Raw genomic sequence first — 19,674 nt, forward strand, 5'->3', positions numbered from 1 at the left:
ACCTGAGCCGAAGGCAGTCGTCCAACCAACTGAGCCACCCAGGCGTCCCTGTCCATTCTCTCTTTATCTCTTCCAAAAACACACACAAAAAATGTTCTTTTGCTTTCTATATCTCTGAGTCTAGGCACCATCGTCTGCTCGGGTGCAGCATAAAACAGGAGGATAATCATTGTCTCTCCCCTATTTGGGCGTTCGGCTGTTGACCAGAAACGTCTATGGCCGCTGGCCTCTGCTTCAGTGTCCTCCGCCTCCTCTGTGCTCTCTCAGAGGCATGCCACCTCCCTCTTCTGTAGGGGGCTCTCCTTTGCTTGGTCCCTCCGCTTAATGGTGAAGTTTGAATGTGCCTTTCTGAATATTTCTGCTGCCTTCTGGCCATCCCCAGTCCGAAGGTCAGACTTGTAGGTACGGTGAAGAAAAGCCCCTTCCCAGTCTCGTCCCACTCTGCCTCTTCCACCTCCGCTCCTCCACCCGTCTCCCTCCCTCCGTTCCCTCTCCTAAGACTCTGCCAAGATTCAACTCCTGTCAGCTTGTTGATGTCACACTGATGGATCATGTCAATTCTGGTTCTCCATCTTTGTACATGTTCTCTAGTCCTGGACTGTCCGTCAACGGCTCCATGGGCCACATATAGGGCCCATGTGAGCCCTGTATATGGAGAACCTTTGTCCAGCTCACAGACTTGCTCCTCTGAATCTCCTGCCTCCCTCCTCCAGATGGAGTTGGTTGTACTCACCTCTGTGCTTTTCATGTTCCCTGCTTATGTCTTTCTCCTACCAACTCTTGCACTGTTGTGACAATCACTGAACAAGCCTGTCCGCCACTGGTCTGGGAGCTGGGACCTGCAGACTGTGCTTTATGCATCCAGCGATCAGTGTACTGGGCACCTACACAGTTCAACCTTGTGGGTTTCTTTGTTTTTGTTTTTAACTATTTTTATTAACATGTATTATTTGCCTCAGGGGTAGAGGTCTGTGGGTCATCAGGCTTACACACTTCACAGCACTCACCATATCACATACCCTCTCCAGTGTTCATCACCAAACCACCCTCTCCCTAACCCCCTCCCCCTGGCAACCCTCAGTTGTTTTTTTTTTAAAAGATTTTATTTATTTATTTGACAAAGATCACAAGTAGGCAGAGAGGCAGGCAGAGAGAGAGGGAGAAGCAGGCTCCCTGCTGAGCAGAGAGACCGATGCCGGGCTCGATCCCAGGACCCTGAGATCATGACCTGAGCCAAAGGCAGAGGCTTTAACCCACTGAGCCACCCAGGCGCCCCCAACCCTCAGTTTGTTTTGTGAGATTAAGAGTCTCTTATGGTTTGTCTTTCTCCCAATCCCATCTTGTTTCATTTATTCCTTTCCTACTCCCCCACATTGCCTCTCAAATTCCTCATATCAGGGAGATCATATGAGAATTGTCCTTCTCTGGTTGACTTACTTCACTCAGCATAATTCCCTCTAGTTCCATCCATGTCGTTGCAAAATGGCTAGATTTCATCTCTTTTGATGGCTGCATAGTATTCATATATATATATATACATATATATATCTCACATCTTCTTTATCCTGAATAGAATTTTCAAACCTGGGATGTTTTTGTCCATATGTTTAATGTTGAATTTTATTTCTTAATGATCCTTAAATTTTGGTGCACCATAGTATATCTCCCATGCTCTATAATTAAAAACATAATTTTTCTGTGAATCTGTTTGAAGAGAGAATGTTTCTAAATTTTTATACTTTTGATAACCTCCTGCATTTGTGGCATCAGTCGATTTGGTGGACTCTTTTTTATAATTAAAATGCTCCATTTTCTCTGCAGGTATGTTCTGGTTTTCTTCTTTTCCTAGGTATACAGTACTTTCCAATAACTGCATTAAAAGATGTATAAATGTATATTAAATTAAAAACAAGAATTTATGAATATTGTATCTAGTTGGTCCTAGAGTTAAATGGTATAGTAGGGACAGGAAATACTATGTTTGGTTTTTGCATCCTTCATAAATTCTTGAGTTACATGGATTAAATCTAAAATAGTTTTAACTTTTTTTTTTTAATTTAATTAAGTAAGTTTTGCTTCCAGTGTGGGGCTTGAACTCACCCCTCTCAGATCAAGAGTCACATGCTCCTTATGGAGTTAGTCAGATGTCCGAGGTGTAACGTAGTTTTAAAAACTAGAGCAAGAAAAGCTTGAGAATGATAGGTTGTTGAAGTCACACAATTACCAAATGGAATCATTAAATTCCATCCCATCATTAAAAAATATGGGTCTGTTTCTTAATTTTTTAAGGTTATTACATGTTTTTAAAGGTTTATTTATTTGAGAGAAAGAGAGTGTGCACGCATGAGTCGGGGGAGGGACAGATGGAGAGAAGCTGAAACAGATTGGGTGCTGAGCAAGGAGCTGACCGGGGGCTCAATCCCATGACCCTGAGATCATGACCTGAGCCAAAATCAAGAGTCTGATGCTTAACTGACTGAGACACCCAGGTGCTCCTTTATTTCTTTATTTGAGAGAGAGAGAGGGAGGGAGAGCTCAGGGTTGGAGGGTAGGCAGAAGGAGAGAATCTCAGATACCCTCCCTGCTGAGCATAGAGCCCCACATACAGTTCTGTTCCACGACTTTGAGATCACAACCTGAGCGGAAACCAAGGATCCAACGCTCAACCAGCTGAGCCACCCAGGTGCCCCAGGTTATAAAATGTTTTCATGCCTTTTTATAAATCTAAAATTATATGCTTCTTGGCTTAAAAAAATGATCTTAAAGTTATACTTTTGTCTCTGTGTTATAGACTCTTAAATTACTAGTGATTTACATAGTCATCAGATAACCCAGCTTCATGTATTTAATCCAATTCAACATGCTGTTTACAAAATGAATTCTGGGGGCACCTGGCTGGCTCAGTGGGTTAAAGCCTCTGCCTTCCGCTCGGGTCATGATCTCAGGGTCCTGGGATCGAGCCCCTCATCAGACTCTCTGCTCAGCAGAAAGCCTGCTTCCTCCTCTCTCTCTGCCTGCCTCTCTGCCTACTTGTGATCTCTGTCTGTCAAATAAATAAATAAATATTTTTAAAAATTAAAAAATTAAAAAAAAAATAAAATGAACTCTGTAGGGTGCCTGGCTGGCTCCCTTGGAATATCATGCATGAGTCTGAGCCCCATGTTGAGCATAGAGCTTACTTTAAAAAAAATGAAATGAGGGGCTCCTGGGTGGCTCAGTAAGTTAAAGCCTCTGCCTTCAGCTCAGGTCATGAATCCAGGGTCCTGGAATCGAGCCCCGCATCGGGCTCTCTGCTCGGCAGGGAGCCTGCTTCCTCCTCTCTCTCTCTCTCTCTGCCTCTCTGCCTACTTGTGATCTTTGTCAAATGAATAAATAAAATCTTTAAAAAAATGAAATGAAATGAAAAACAATACAATACTTTGTGGCCAAGGGAACATAATTAAGAATGCTAAATGTTTTTTCATCGATATTAAATCTGAGGCTTGTTTTTTGTTTGACTTTGACTTAAACTGCCTGGAGTTTCATTGGGAAAAATGCCTCTGCTTTAGCGTTTGTATATGTTGAAGACATCCCAGTGCCCCAGGCACACTCCCAGTGGCCATCAGCATCTACACCACACCCACCACCCCCGACTCTTACCAGTTACACAGTCAGCTCCTAGAGGCCTGGGGAGGGTATTAGCTCCCAGGAGGCATTTTAAGAAAGTGTGGAAGAACAGAGATGTTTCAGTTCAGAAAACTTCTTCTGAGTCCTGAATGTCCTCTGTGGAACTGTATGCTAGGACACACAGTGTATATATAGCCCCATTCCAACCATATGGATGTAAAACAGGACTACCATAGACGAGTTCGATTTCAGGATTGGTTGGTTTGTTTTAATAGGTAAGAATCCTGATTTCATCTTGAGGGCATCTGCAAGGACTGGAAAATGGAAGGAGATGGGGGGCTGGCAGGTCAGTGCCTTAGTTCCTGACATTTGGGTTCATGGTGCCAGTACCCATGAGAAGCCAGTACCCAGTGATTCTTGATCTTCACTGTGTTGGTTAGGGTTTGCCCTGAATCAGCTACTCATTCAGGAGTTTGGTAAATACAGGTACTTCCGGTTAACTGCATCCAAAAGTCTTTATAATAGAACATCACAGCTTGGCCCTGGAAACACCTGTTTGGAGATCTGCCCAGGTTTTCTGAGCACAAGTTTACTGTTCTCACTTTCCAGCTCAGATGTTACTCCTGTCTGTACGATTATGTGTGTAATTATGGTTTTCAGGTTCTGGGACATTCCTTCAGATTTCAAATGTAGATGAATTTCACCTGGCCATTCTTTTTCCCTTTTTTTTTTTTTTTTTTTTTTAAGATTTTATTTATTTATTTATTTAACAGAGATCACAAGTAGGCAGAGAGGGAGAGGAAGGGAAGCAGGCTCCCCGCTGAGCAGAGAACCCAATGTGGGGCTCCATCCCAGGATCCTGGGATCATGACCTGAGCCAAAGGCAGAGGCTTTAACCCACTGAGCCACCCAGGTGCCCCCTCTTTTTTCCTTGTTAAACTCAGACCCGTCATCTGGTCCACAGAGTTGTAGATGTCTCAGGATTAATCATTCAGCCACAATTAAGTAGCTACTCTGGCAAGGCCTCTGTTATGCCCTGGAGAGAGAATCAGAGTAACGGTTAAGCGTCAGGGAGTGGATGTGTATATAAAGTCAAGTGCATGTAAGGCAGGGAGTCCCAAAGACAGCATGTATCTATGAAGAGCTCTAAGACCACAGAATGTGCACGGGGTGGCGTTCTTCTCCGTGGTTAGGTGACCACATAACTTACCATCTAAACTGACGTACTTTCGGAAGTAAAAGGTGGCAGCCTGGATCATTGTGCTGGGTTAGTAGTGGTAAATCAGGGGGGAAGATGGGGTACATGGTCACTCTGCCCACTTATCACCCCACGCCTGGCTTGCCCTGCTTTCCACCATGCTGACTATGTCTATCGTCTGTCATCATGCCCCTTACATGGTTATAACCTCCAGTTGTTTTGTACCGTAATCATTGTGAGTACAGCAAAACGGATTTGATTTGAGTCCATTTTTTGTTTCCATTCAGGCTTAGGGCACAGTGTGCGTGACGCGAGAGTGTTTGGAAAATAACACGTGGTCTGTGGTTCGGAAGCCCTGAGTTTACACGTGCCCTAAGGCATAGGCTTTGGCGTGGGTGATTGAGAAGGAAGATTTTCTGCTTGTGATCTCACTGTACAGAAAAATGCAGCTGAAGCATTTTATATGGTGTGATTTATGAAATGGCAAAGCTTAGACTATTTCTTGAAAAGTTTAGCATGTTTGAAATAAACACACTTCACCCTTTTCTGCTTTTCTGTTGACTGTTTCTCCTGATGGAAGCTGATACCCTAAGTACAAAGTCAGCTACAGTGGAAAGTCCCTTGTCCAGACCCCTGTAACTTCCCCGCTGGAGTCCTGGTGGTGCGGGCTTGGGTTTGGGCCGGGGATTGGTCGGTGTGCGATCACCCAGTCAGCTCCGCTCTGTGCATGCTGGCCGGGCAGTGTGTCTTCAGCCAGGCTCAGGTCTGAGGGGGAGGCCCCTGCACAAAACAGGTCACAGTTTGAATGGAGTGTTATTGGAGGCCAGAGGAGAGCAGTGGCCTTTACCTGAAAGAAAAAAGAGGAAAAAAAAAAAAAAAAAGGGAGAAGGAAGGGAAGGGAAGGGAAGGGAGAGGGGAACGGAGAAAGGAAGGAGGAGGAAGGAAGGAAGAAAAAGAAAGGAAAAGAAAAGAAAAGGGAAAGCAAAAAAAAAAGGGAGAAAGAAAGAGAAGGAAGGGAGAGGGGAAAGAAGAGGAAAAGGGAGGAAGGAAGATGGAAGAAAAAAGAAAAGAGAGAAAGAAAGGAGGGGGAGAGGAAGAAAGAAAGGGAGAAAGAAAGAAAGAAAGAGAGAGAAAGGGGAAGAGAAGGACCAGAGGGAGTGAGGGAGGAGGGAGCTTGGTAAGGGGACAATGGGAAGCCGATGCAGTACGTCTGAAGACCCTCCTATTACTCAGACTCCATTTTTTTGGTTAGTCTATGGGGTTTTCTTTGCTTTTCTCTTCACTTTTTTCTTTTCTTCCTGTGCTCTATGCCTTGAGATTCTTTTGCTCTCTACCCTAAGGGGGAAAAAATTTTCTTTTTTTAGAGATTTTATTTATTTGTCAGAGAGGGAGAAGGAGAGAGCACAAGCCGGGAAAGTGATAGGCAGAGGGACAAGCAGGCTTCCCGCTGAGCAAGGAGCCCGATTGGGGGACTACATCCCAGGACCCCGAGATCATGACCTGAGCCAAAGGCAGAGGCTTAATAGACTGAGCCATCCAGGCATCCCTAAGAAAATGCTTTTAACGGAAAGTCTCCGTAAGGAGATAGGAAGGAATAGACCATAGTGATTTAACATTTATTAACCACTTTCTTAGGGTCGGAAAAGATGGGAGGTACTTTATATGCATGATCTCATTTACTTCCAAAAGCAATTCTTTAAGGTTCATCTGCTCTCAGCATCTCCTTTTATAGATGAGAGGCAAGTGGGGCAGTCCGTGGAGGCTAAACAACTTGGCTAGGGTCACACAGTAAGTGGCACGGACAGGATTCGAACCTGCAGCCAGCCGTGGGCACCTGCCCACTCTTTGTCCTACAGCTGCCTTCCCAGCACTTGGATACGGGCTGCTGGTGCTACAGGCAGAGATCGGTGGGGCCTGTGTTTTAACTCATACTGATTCATAAGCAAGAAAGTTACTCTTTCTCATGTAGCTTTTAATCCTATTCCGTGTCCTCTAGTCCCCTAGAAAATTCTCCAGAAGCTTTAACTTGGCTTCACTTTCAGCCAGTCTCTCTGTAAGGAAAAGAGCTGGCTTCAGCCTCAGAACGTTCCACAAGAAACACACCTTAAAAATGAATATTTCTTGGGGCGCCTGGGTGGCTCAGGGGGTTACAGCCTCTGCCTTCGGCTCGGGTGATGATCCCAGGGTCCTGGGATCGAGCCCCACATTGGCCTCTCTGCGCAGCAGGGAGCCTGCTCCCCACCCCACTCCGCCTGCCTCTCTGCCTACTTGTGATCTCTGCCTGTCAAATAAATAAATAAAATCTTTAAAATATATATATTTCTTTTCATACTCATCTTAAAGTTATCATTACATTTTTTTGAACTAGAAAAGCTACTTATGGAAAAATAAGTCCAAAGAGGATGCAGATGTGTCCTGGTTGGGAGGTGTGCGGTGTCTGGGAATTCATATATCAGGAGACCACTCCCAACTCAAAGGAGGAATTAAAAAGGAAAGATAAAGGCCAGACAACTCTCAGGGTGAAATTTTCATTTTTTTTTCCCCCTAGAAGTCCGGGAGGACTGGTAATTTTGTCCCTTGTGGTGTTTTCCTTTTCCTGTGTGTATGACAAAATATTGGGAGTTTGGCTTAATGACCCCTATTCCAAACATGTACTGATTTAAATTTCACACTCATCTGTCTTCAATGCCGTGGAAATAGCAGGTAGTTACAGCTGTTCTCTTCAGAACTGAAAGGAACAATTTGTATGCAGAGGGCCATAATCTGGTATTTTAGTTCTTAGAAATTCCTATATTCTCTGATTTATAAGTTTTAAGTGTTTTTCAAGTTACCCATTTTTCCCCCTGACAGTGTAATAAGCATCAAAGAAACGCCCATTTAAACTTCTTTACCCAGTGGCATAAAAGTTTTCCACTGAGCAGTTACAGCTCACTGAGTGGTAATTCCATTTTTCTTTTGGAAAGGACAGCACAATTAGATTTTAGTAAGATTGAGACTTCAGTGTCTCTTGGTGCATTTGTGAGGACAGATTCACGAGTAGTTTGCAAGTGTTCATGGACAAATCAGCTTAGGAATCCATTGATACCAGCACAAATAGATTGTCCTCATCACCACGTAGACAAAACAGTCAGGAGATGGGGTTGGGGCGGTAAGTACTAGTGGCAGGATATAATGAAGTTGTATTCCATTAAGCTCTTGTGTACGGGGGGCAAAATGTCATCACCTGAATGTGGCTGCATTTCTGTGATACAACCTCATCTGTTCCGTCAACTAGTTTTGCTCTGATCAATAAGCAGTTTTCTGTGGCCTTTCACTGCTGTCAGATGTCATTGAGTGATGTAAATGCACGTCAGAAACTAGAAACTTGACAGCTCCCTCGGAGTGGGAAGGGAGAGAGAAGAGGGAAATTGCTGCGGGAGACGTGGTTGACAGCTGACATCTCGGGTAACTGATGGGATGCCGGCAGCCGGCCCTTGTCCCATATAAACACGAAGGAAAATGATCCTGGGACGTGTAAAATGCAGAACAGATGTTTTAAAATAATTGAAGGGAGAAATTATTATTGTAAACTATAGCATAGTGCTTGTGTAGATTGTTTATATGAGTTCTACCAAGAATAATTGGTTGCTGTTAGTTTTTGACTAAGAACAATGAAGTCAAGTGAAAATACGGTATTTCTGTCCATGTTCTCCATCACCTACTGCCAAAACTATAATTAGGAAACTTTGTGTCAGTCCAGAAAGAGATGTAGCCAAAAAGACATTTATTGTAACCGTACCCATGCAATGGGAGATTAGGGAGCAGGAGAAGGAAGGAAAGGACAGTATATGTCCTCATACGGAGAGACTGCCGAGGACCACTGCTAAGTTAAAAAGCAAGAGATAGATGAATGTGGAATGTGGGCCTTTTGTGTAGAAGGGAAGCACGTAAGACTGACTCAGTTCACAAATGCACGTAGCTGGGCTGGAAGGACTGTTTGTGGTTGGTACCCAGAGACAGAGTGACACGTGTGATTTGGTCAAAGCGTGATCCGGGTTTCAAGGGAGACGTCACTGTTTATCGTTTCATATCTTTTTTTTTCTTAAGCTTTTTTTTTTTTAAAAGATTTTATTTATTTATTTATTTGACAGGCAGAGAATACAAGTAGGCTGAGAGGCAGGCAGAGAGAGAGAGAAGGAGGAAGCAGGCTCCCTGCTGAGCAGAGAGCCCGATGCGGGGCTCGATCCCAGGACCCCGGGATCATGACCTGAGCTGAAGGCAGAGGCCTTAACCCACCAAGCCACCCAGGCACCCCTTTTTTTAAGCTTTTAAAATCAAAAGAATGTATTACCTGTGTGAGATACTGAATTACTAAGACATTTATTTATTTCACATTGAAAATTGTCTTCAATGCTCTAAAAGAAATGCAGTCATTACCCTCTGAACCAAGCACACTCAAAGAGCACCCTGGGTACGTTCTTCATTAACAAAGCTAAAGAAAGGCATTCAGGTATATTAGAATGAGAGGTTGTTAAATACTAGCCTATATCATTTTAATATCATTGACTAAAACTCAGGGACATTCAGGTGATGAAAGTCATGACCTATTATTTGCTGAGCGCTTACCATGTGCTAGACATGGTACTGAGTACTTTATAAACATTATCTTATTCAAATCCTCACTAGGAAAATGCTATCTCTACTTAACAGGTGGAAAAACTGATGCACGGCGAGCTTAAATAATTTACAGTGGACACATGGCCAGTAAATGGGAAAGGTGGGATTTGAACCCACTTCTTTGGTCTCCTGAGAGAAGTGTGGCATGTGTATCAGAGTGGAGAGAGCTATAAACCACAGGGCTGTGTGTATCCTATGGGGATGGTTGCCTTAAGCTGGTGCCTGCCCGCATCAGTAGAGTGCAGTGTGAAAGCTCTGGGTGTCTTCACTGTCCCCAACAGGCTGGTTTCCTTGTTAAGATGACATTGACATGGGGCACACTCCTTCCAGCTCCCACTTCCACCTTAGTCTTGTACTTACCATGGGTTCATCTCTTTGTTTGCTCTGAATTCCATGGTGGAGAGACCAGGCCCCTTTCGCTGCCCCCTGCGTTCAGCTCAGAGTCTGGCTCATAAAAATATTTAATAAATATAGTTGAGTCTTGACCACCACAGGGGTTCAGGATGCCGGCTTCTCCCACACAGTTGAAAAGCCACCTATACCTTTCGACTCCCCCAGAACTGAACTCCCAATTGCCTGTTGAAGACCCAAAGCCTTACGGGGAACAGTCAACTAACATGTTTTGTCTGCTCTATGTATGACATAGTGTATTATTACAATAAAGGAAGCTAGAGAAGACTTTAAGGAAAATCATAAGGAAGAGCAAATAAATTTATTGTGCTGTATTTGAAAAAAATCCACAGGTAGGTGGACATGTGCAGACCAAACCCGTGTTGTTCCAAGGTCAGCTGTACTTGCCGGGAGGGGGGGGGGATGACTTCTATTCAGAGGCAGACCCTATAGTAGTCACGAGATTACACTGGGGAGGTTATCTTGTGCAAACTACCTAATGGAATAATTCTTTCGAGGGCATGCCTTTTTCCCTAATGAGGAATGCAGCACTGAGGCCAGAATGGATTGAGAGCTTGTAGGTTCAAGGCTAAAAGATATCAGTTTATCCTATAAATAGTCGACCATCGACTTCACTCTTGGGAGTAACAGCTGTAAAGGCAGAAGATTAGGAAGTTAAGAAAATCACCAGAGATAAGGTTTACTTTGACGATGGGAAACTTAATTGAAAAAATCCAGCAGAACAAAGTTGCTTTAAGACATTAATCCTGCCATTGTGATGTTCAGGATTTGAGATACTCTGCCTAGTGTCTGAGTGCCTTGAGACCTTCCCCTTCTGGGCTACAGGCCAGGCTGTTCTGTTCGTGTCCACTCCATTTCTCCTCTTGTGTATTTTCGTTTTTACTTTTGAGATTCTTTTCCTCTTAATTTCAAGACCAAGGTTGTAAGAATATGGGAAGAGGTTCCAAATTAGGGCCATCCCCACTACTTCTCCATCCTGGAATCTGACAGGCTTTGATGAGCAAGAGGTTGGGGTTAGGGGGTTTAGGTAGGGTCAGCTCTAGTGAGGAGACAGGGTGGGCAATCCTGACCATGTCCCCTTTCAATCAGATTTCAGTGCAAGTGGGGAGTGTGGGGGGAAAGCCGCTAACACACACATGGGAAACTGCTTTGGTTATATTCAGTCTGCTCCCTGCCGGTCCCCTTTCCTAGGACGGGCCTCCGGAACCTTCTCCGTGCTCGAGGCAGTTTCTACAATGCATGAATAGGCTGCAGATACGTTTGCTGAATCTCCACAACCATGTCACCTTCTCCCAGCGTAGGAACCGGGACCTTGGTTGGAACTCCCCTCTTAGGCACTGGAGGCCTGTCACCAGCCTCGTCATTGCAAAGTTTTGACTGGAACCCAAAGTTGAACATTGTAACATGTAATCCCTGTCACTAATAGATGACATTGCTTTAGCCTGATGAACCCTCATTTGGAGATTATAGGTTATGGCCCATCTCTATATAGAGCCCTATTATTAGATTAGCCTGTGGAGTTAATCTGGGGACATCACTGTTCTCCCGCACAGTATCTTTCATGGGACAACTCAGATAGTTCCCCTCATTCACAATTCTGCTCCCTCAGTGGGTTAACCTCGCTGGTGATTCTGGCATTGCTGTGTCCATTTGCTTTGATGAAGCAAATGGTGATCGTCTCTCTGCCTTTCCTCTTCCTTGTTCCCGCTCTCGCACCCCTACGTTTTCTTGATGTTTCCTCTGCGAACACCTGCAGGCTGCTGAGTTGCATTGCTTCTGTCGCCCAGGAGGGGGCTCCACACCTAGTGGGTGAGCTGGAGGACCCCTAGCTCCCTCGCCTCCCCTCCTCAGACCGGAGCCCACAGCCCCAGAGTGGTTTGCTCTGTCCTCTCCTCGTAACTGCAGAGCAGCCTTCTCGCTGTCTTTCATGGATGAGGAAGGGAGAGAAGGCTTTGACGAGAAGGCTCTTAAAACGTCCTCCAGACGTCATTTTAAAAATATCTAGTTATCTAGTTTTTTTTTTTTCAAACTTTTAAAAGCCCAGGGTATTTTTTTTTTTTAAGATTTATTTATTTATTTGAGAGAGCGAGCACAAGCAGGGGGAGCTGCAGGCAGTGGGAGGTTCCCCACTGAGTAGGGAACCTGATGTGGGGCTTGATCTTGGGACCCTGGATCATGACCTGAGCCAAAGGCAGATAATTAATTGACTGAGCCGCCCAGGTGCCCTAAGGGCCCAGTTTAAAACTTGTTGTATGACTGAGTCCATTTTTAATTCACCATGGTGTAATTACTAAGTGCTTACACGAACAAGTGAAGAAATATTACCTTTTTGATGTGGACCTTTGGAAAAGACATCAACACCTTCATAGTCCATCTCCATCCTCCAAACTTCTTAGAATCCATTATTTTGCAGTCAGAGGGATTCTTGTGGCCATCTCATCCAGGCAGCTCCTGCTCCTTTGGTAAAGGTCAGGGGGTCCTTAATGTGGCCCAAGAGGCCCAGCATGATCTGGCCCCTGCCTCCCTACAGGCTGTTCTCGGTCCTTCCGCCCCGGGTCCCGGTTGCTCAAGTGCATCTGCTACTTTTGTTAAACGAACCTTCCCCTCAGACTCAGCTCCAGCTCCTCCTTAGGTCTCCAGTCTTCTTGGCTTTCTCAGAAACTGAGGTCTATCTGGCTGTGGTGTTGGACGCTCTCTGGGCCATCTGCCCTTGCCTTCGGAGCATTTGTAAGACTGCATGTCGTGCTGTTAGTTCTGTGTCTCCAGCCCATGGTGACACGCAGAAGTGATCCATACGTTCTTACTGAGTAAGTAAACTGTAGCCAGAAGTGAAGGCAAGTGATGTGTCTCTTATCTATGGCTACTTAATATCAGAATTAAGACAAAACTCACAGAACTTTCCACTGTCTGGGTTTTGTTTCTTTATTAGCAGCAGTCTGTGTCCACACATGTGACTTGCTCATTCTGATTGTCTGAGGAAAATGTGCTCCCGACATTCCTTCCAGGGAGACCTGGATCTCTGTGTTCTGTCTCCTGCTCCTCTGTGGGACTGGTTCCTTCTGGCACATTCCTCGTGCCCTTATTTAGGGATCATCCAAAGCCCTTCTCTGCTGTCTTGGTGTTTTAAGGCTAGAAGTTAATGTTGACCCATTTGTCTTAATTCTCTCAAGTGACTCTTTCAGGTTCCGTGTTTATAATTGCTAGTGCTTTTGTATCTTAGGAGCTTTTACGCTGAGTCCCAATCTCGGTGCTTCCTTGTAAAATGCTTTTGTTTTGAATAATAGATCTGGGGCCTTGACTCTATCCATCTCAGATTCTATGGTTGGGTGTTCCTATGGCTTAATGACATGCTGCCCTGGTTGACTCACTTTAAAGAAAGAGGCTGTTTACTTAACAGTGGCATGTCGTCTGTTTTCCCAAAATACAATCTCTGGCCAGAAACTGGGTTGAATTGTAATCCCTCCTTACATAAGCTGCCTGGAAACTGTCAGTTCAGCCTTATCTGGTGGGTGATTTGGGATGCTGGGTCATTATGCTTGCATGGCAAACTCCTAGTCATGATTCTTTTTCTTGGTCCTAGACTGTACAGAAAATTTACTGGCTGGTCTTAATTTTGTTATTGGGATCGACAAAACTTCACAGCAATCCCTTCTCATTTGCTCTACAAATACTTACAGTCCGCTCCGCTGGGGTAAACATATCTCCTTGCTCCTCAGGTGCCATAGGAATAGACCTCAGGTCTTGTGGTGGCTTCTCCACAGAAAAGACTGTCTCATGTGACAATGACATTCTGAAAATGTGGCATCCAGACCCAGCGCAGTACACATTTAGATGGGTGACTCAGTACAGACCTGGTATACAGGTTTTCAATTTTATTATAGAATTAAGGAAGAAACATATTGTTGGCTTGCTTGCTTCTGTTTTTAGTTTTTTTCCAGTGGCTCCACACTTTCTTTCTTTTTTTTTTTTTTTAAGATTTTATTTATTTATTTGACAGAGAGAGAGATCACAAGTAGAGGAAGAGGCAGGCAGAGAGAGAGGGGGAAGCAGGCTCCGTGCTGAGCAGAGAGCTCAATGTGGGGCTCCATCCCAGGACCCTGAGATCACGACCTGAGCCCAAGGCAGAGGCTTTAATCCACTGAGCTACCTAGATGCCCAGCTCTGCACTTTCTTGTCCCACCTTAATGGAGGAGGATTTGAAGAAACCACTGCAGACTGGTTTTTAGTTTGCAGATAATGGTGGTAGTGAAAACACTCATCATCACTTCCCAGCCCTTGATGTAAGAATTCTGTCCAAAATCCATCAGCCTACATTCTAGAAATCATGAAGTTAAGTTCTTTACATATCATCGAAATTGATCTAAAATTTAGAATGGTTGCTGCCGCTGTATGGTGTTCAAGGTAAATAATCAGCACTATTTTGAATGATGCCGACAAACCAAAATGTTAAGAACAATGAAGATTTTTCCAGAAAGTGGAAAAAGTCACAGAGACAAGGACTCCTATGCCTTTATTCAATAATTAATTTTGCAAAAAGGCTGCCCATGATGGTATTGTGGAGGACAGACCGCTGCATGGTTATGAGGCTTTTGAAAAGTCATTTGTTTTTCTGATCCTTAGTCTTTTTTCTGCAACATGATGACATTCACCTGCTCCTTGTGCCACTCGTGAATTATTAAATAATATCACCATACTGAGATAAGGACAATTAACTGATTGATATGTGACTGTTCAATGTCTCAGAGGCATTTTAGCTTGGGGATGGTGGTACCATTCACAGAATTTGTTGTTTGCCCAAGACCAGTGTTAACTGCCCCATAGTGAAAGCTCCACTATTTGCCGATAAATGGAAAGCCAAAGTCTGTAATTTGGATGACTCCCAAAGAAGTTGTATTTCCCATTTATATCTACAACTATTGCTTAATAGGCATTTTGGAAGATTTGGTTTATATCATTGGGTTAACAGTTCCATTTATTGGTTTATATTAATTATATCTTTCTTCTTGAATCAGTTTTAAGCCTTAGAAGCTTGTGTATGTTACTGAACTTAGCAGGAATTAGGAATTTAATAAATTTAATAATTATTATAATAATTAAATTAATAAATTTAATAAATATTTCATAATAAATATTTCATAGAGCTGAAAGAATACTTGTTGGCCGTCTAGTTTAACATTCTCACATATTTACAGATGGAGGGAAAAAGGAAATCCGGGAAATGAAGTGGTTTACCAGAGTCACAGAGTCCTGAAGAAAGAGCAGAGGGACATTTCGGAAATGTCATTTCTTCCTCTTTAGAACTCACAGCACCGCCTTTGAATAAAGTTTAAACAAGGATGAAGACGTGTGTTTTAAGAGAGCACACTTTATATGCTATTTTAAATAGGTCTCTCCACATAGAAATCCAAGGGTGTGTATGTCTAATCTGTAGAAAAATTTATTTTATGCTCTAGGTGCAGTTACAACTTTTTGCCACTTATTAAGACTTCAGAGATACAAACCAGTAGCTCAGTAATTGCTTTCTTGAATCTGCCTGTAATAATTACATTTAGTAAAGCTGTATCGAAAATTAGAAAGGCAGAGACTAATGGAAAACTAGATTTTTCACTGAATTAGAAAGCAAGACAATCCATATATTGACAACACTTCAAGTTGAAACAGATCAGGAAAACTGTTTTGGACTGTTTGTGCAAAGCGGCAAACCCAGGCCTGATGGGCAGTGGCATCCGCATTTTATGGAAGCAGAGAAACTCCAAGAGATCTCATGTAAATCAGCATGTTGCAAGGAGAGAGTCCAGGTCTGATTTAGATCCAAGTCTTTTGAATCCTTTAAAGCCTGGAATTTCCCCTTGGTACTAACAAAGAAGTAAAAAATGAAGAATTGTGTTAATGAAGTAAGAGTACCTTCAAATTAAAAACAAAACTCACTTGGGGGTCCTGTCTTGCAATTAGGAAGATTACCTGGACAAGAAAATGACGGACAGGCTTCCCATGGCTTGCTTCTGTGGTGGTTTGTCGTGTTTTGACTTTGTGGCCAGAAAAACTAGTCATTTTAGTTTTACTGCATTTAATAAACCATATTAAAGATTTTATTTATTTATTTGACAGACAGATCACAAGTAGGCAGAGAGTCAGGCAGAGAGAGAGGAAGAAGCAGGCTCCCCGCCGCAGAGCAGAGAGCCCGATGCGGGGCTCCATCCCGGGACCCTGAGATCATGACCTGAGCCGAAGGCAGAGGCTTTAACCCACTGAGCCACCCAGGTGCCCCTGAGAAGCTATGTTAAAGGGATCCCAACAGGATATCAACTCAGAATGGTTTAGATATCAGGGGAAAAATTACAGCTGAAATACAATATGTTAACTAAAAAAAGCAAAACAAAATCGATAATTCTTTTTCAGCTATGAGGTGGACAGTACGATTTTGCACAGTAGCCAAGACAGGGTCCCAGTGACCTCGGATGCTTCAGCTCCCCCTCCTGGCACCAGAACGGCCACACACTTCACGGGCAGCAGGTCATTGAGCCCCTGTACTGTGGAGGTACAAAGTTATAGAGCCTTAGAAAAATGCCTTTAAAAGGGCTTGATGCTACGTGCCACACTATCATGGATATACCCTAGGTGAGTCCCTCTGATAAGGAACTGATGGTCACGTCCATCCTGTCCTGAGAATGAATGCATGTGTTTGTTTGCTCACAACCTGTGGCAGTGGGTTGTGTCTCACTACCATAAGAAGAAACCTCTAGAAACTAGGGAATTCAGGCAAATAATCATATACAGATGATAGCATTTGCTTTCAGACCAAGGAAGAAAGACGGGTGAGCATTTTGTAGAAGGAAAGGTAGCCGGTGGAACCTGAAACTAGCTAGAAGGCGTGTGTTCTAGTCTCTGTGAAAAACCACAATCTGGTCCAGATCAACCCGGAGCTTCCATTTCGTGGAGTCCCCTGATTTCAGAGCCAGAAACTGTGCACGAGGTGGAGGAGGAGTAGGGGAGGAGCAGGGTTGTCTGCTTTGAGAACTGATTTGCTGTTTGGTTAAGGGAGAGGTCATGGAAGGCAATTCACTGAACAGAATCTGATCCTGAAGACAGTGGTTTTGAACAGTGAGGTGAGCATGCCCGGTTAGTTGCAGATAAGTTACCATTTGTGGGCCCTCATCAGCGTGTAAAGCATGGCATGGAAATGTGCACTTTGCACAGGCTCTGCCTCAGAGCAGACTTAGAGAAAAACACCTCTGCAAGCAATATGCAGGGGCCATGCATAAGAAAAATAGTATGCACGGGATTGAGCTGAGAAACGACTTTCCTGTCTCTTTAGCTGATCAATGCCAGAGAAGGACTTGGAACCCAAGACATCTGTTTTACAATTTTTTGTTTTTCGTTTAAAACATTTTCACTCAGAATTTTAGAGAAGGCTGTGAAATACCCACCTTCAGTGAGGAAAAACTGCTAGGGGAAAAAACCCTGAAAAGTGAACAAAAAAACCTTATCTGTTCCTTGAAAACATCTGGGTATTTTTTTTTCCCCATCTTTTTTTGGTACATATGTACATACACTGTTATGATCATGTATTTACTTTTTTTTGTTTTTTTGGTTTGGTTTTTTTTTTTTTTTTTAAGTAATCCCTACACCCAGTGTGGAGCTTGAACTTACAACCCTTAGTTCAAGTCATATGCTCCTCTGACTATGCCAGCTGGGTGAGCCTTTCAAAAAGCAAAACACTGTACTCTTTTTATAGGCAACTCATGAATCACTGAACTCTACCTCTGAAACTGACAATACATGCTATGTTAATTAATTGAATTTAAATAAAATAAAATTTTTTTTAAAAGTGTACACTATGTAGCCTACGCTTGTTTAAAAATTTTAACAAGGATAACAGTACCATTTTGTGTTAATAAATCTGAGACATGATATGAATGTGCTGTCATGTATCATCCCTTTATTTATTTTTTTAAAGATTTTATTTATTCATTTTACAGACAGAGATCACAAGTAGGCAGAAAGGCAGGCAAAGAGAGAGGAGGAAGCAGGCTCTCCACTGAGCAGAGAGCCCGATGCGGGGCTCGATCCCAGGATCCTGAGATCATGACCTGAGCCGAAGGCAGAGGCATTAACCCACTGAACCACACAGGCGCCCCGTATCATCCCTTTAAATACTAGGTTGTTACAGTTGTTTTTAATTACAAATATGCGTTTTTCACTTTTTTAAAAAAAGTAATCTCTGTACCCAATGTAGGGTTCAAACTCACCACCCTGAGATTGAGAGTCACATGCTTTACCCACTGAGCCAGCCAGGCGCCCCTTACTTTTTCACTTTTAAAAAGTCATATTTTGGGGGCACCTGGGTGGCTCAGTCATTAAGTATCTGCTTTTGGCTCAGGTTATAATCCCAGGGTCCTGGGATCAAGTGCTGCATCAGGCTTCTTGGTCACTGGGGAACTTACTTCTCCCTCTGCCTGCCTCTCCCCCTACTTGTGCCCTCTCTCTTTTTCTGACAAATAAAATCTTTTAAAAAATAAAAAATAAATAAAAGTCATATTCCAATTTCAGTGTGGTGCTGGTATGTTGAGCAAATAATTCATATCAGTATGTGTTCATATATTTGTTGAGAAATAATCTTCCTTGGGCATTTTTTTATTCTCTTTCCATTCTCTGTGTGTGTCTTTTCAGATGAGTTTACTTTTGCAGTAGACTCATGAAAAGTTACTTAATGGAAAAAAAAAAAAAAAGAAAAGGAAAGTTACTTAATGGAACTAAAGTAACTCTTCTTTCTTTTTACCCAGAATATTTAAGTTGGGTGTACTATTTATCTCTGATGGCCAACCAGCTCACCTGTCTGGAAATGTTTTCACGTGCTCAGATTTCATTGCTTTCATAAATTTTAGTCCGTAAAGGAGTAACCTTGGCAAGAGGTTAGGAGTAATCCCAAGGAGTAATCCTTGGCAAGGAATAATGGAGACTTCGTGAATATTTGGTTTGTAGCAAGTGAATATTTGCTTTCCGAAATGAAGCTAATGAACTAATCATGTTTGGAGGTATTAGTTCCCTATCTTGTGCACTTTTTTTTTTTTCTGTCCAACATCCGGAAGTTGTCTTTAAATCTCTGTGTTGTGCCATGTAGGAAATACCTGGCAGAAGGTTTGGGGTTGCACTGGCTCTTTGTGCGTGCAAACCAGGACTGTGGAGAGAGAAAAATTGCTCGTGTGTAGGTGATGTGGGTGATTTCATAGTGCATGTCTAATGCACTAAATTTTGGAGAGGTAAAGTGTGCAGAAAAGCATTATCCTTGCTACTCTTTGGAGGAGTGTTACAAGTCTTAAGGTGTAGATTTAGCACAGGCTGTCGGGAACAGCGGGAATTAAGAGTTAACCTTTTTCATTCTCTATAGACACCACATAGGTGGTATTACTAAGGGAAAATGACCCATACTGGCCACAGAAAACCTACAAAATGATTATATTTTTGGCAAGTCAACACTTTATCTTCAATTCATCTTTCTTTCTTTCTTTTAAAGATGCTGTTATTTATTTGACACAGAGAGAGACAGTGAGAGAGGGAACACAAGCAGGGGGAGTGGGAGAGGGAGAAGCGGCTTCCCACGGATCAGGGAGCTCGATGAGGGGCTTGATCCAAGGACCCTGGGATCATGGCCTGAGCTGAAGGTAGAGGCTTAAGGATTGAGCCACCCAAGTGCCCCACTGTTCCATCTTTAAAGGACTCAGACAAATTAAGTGATTATGATATATCCTGTAACTAGAAGAATCTCTTTGTTACGGGTAAATGAAATCAATAGGAGAAGCTCT

At 43.2% G+C, this 19,674-nt stretch overlaps 1 protein-coding gene across 4 annotated transcripts in view; it reads left to right on the forward strand.

Annotated features, from left to right (window-relative positions):
• The window catches only part of SNX24 (sorting nexin 24), a 166,579-nt gene that overhangs the window by 51,378 nt on the left and 95,527 nt on the right, over nt 1–19,674 (forward strand). Inside the window, exon 1 of one of the 4 annotated variants that reach the window (XM_044263776.1) lies at nt 16,447–16,489. The exons of the other annotated variants lie outside the window; for them this stretch is intronic. The gene's annotated coding sequence lies outside the window, so the exon portion shown is untranslated. Of the gene's footprint in view, nt 1–16,446; nt 16,490–19,674 lie in introns of those variants that run through there. 4 annotated transcript variants of the gene reach the window in all.

This window comes from Neovison vison, chromosome 1, assembly GCF_020171115.1.
Source record: "Neovison vison isolate M4711 chromosome 1, ASM_NN_V1, whole genome shotgun sequence".
Lineage (NCBI taxonomy): Eukaryota > Metazoa > Chordata > Mammalia > Carnivora > Mustelidae > Neogale > Neogale vison.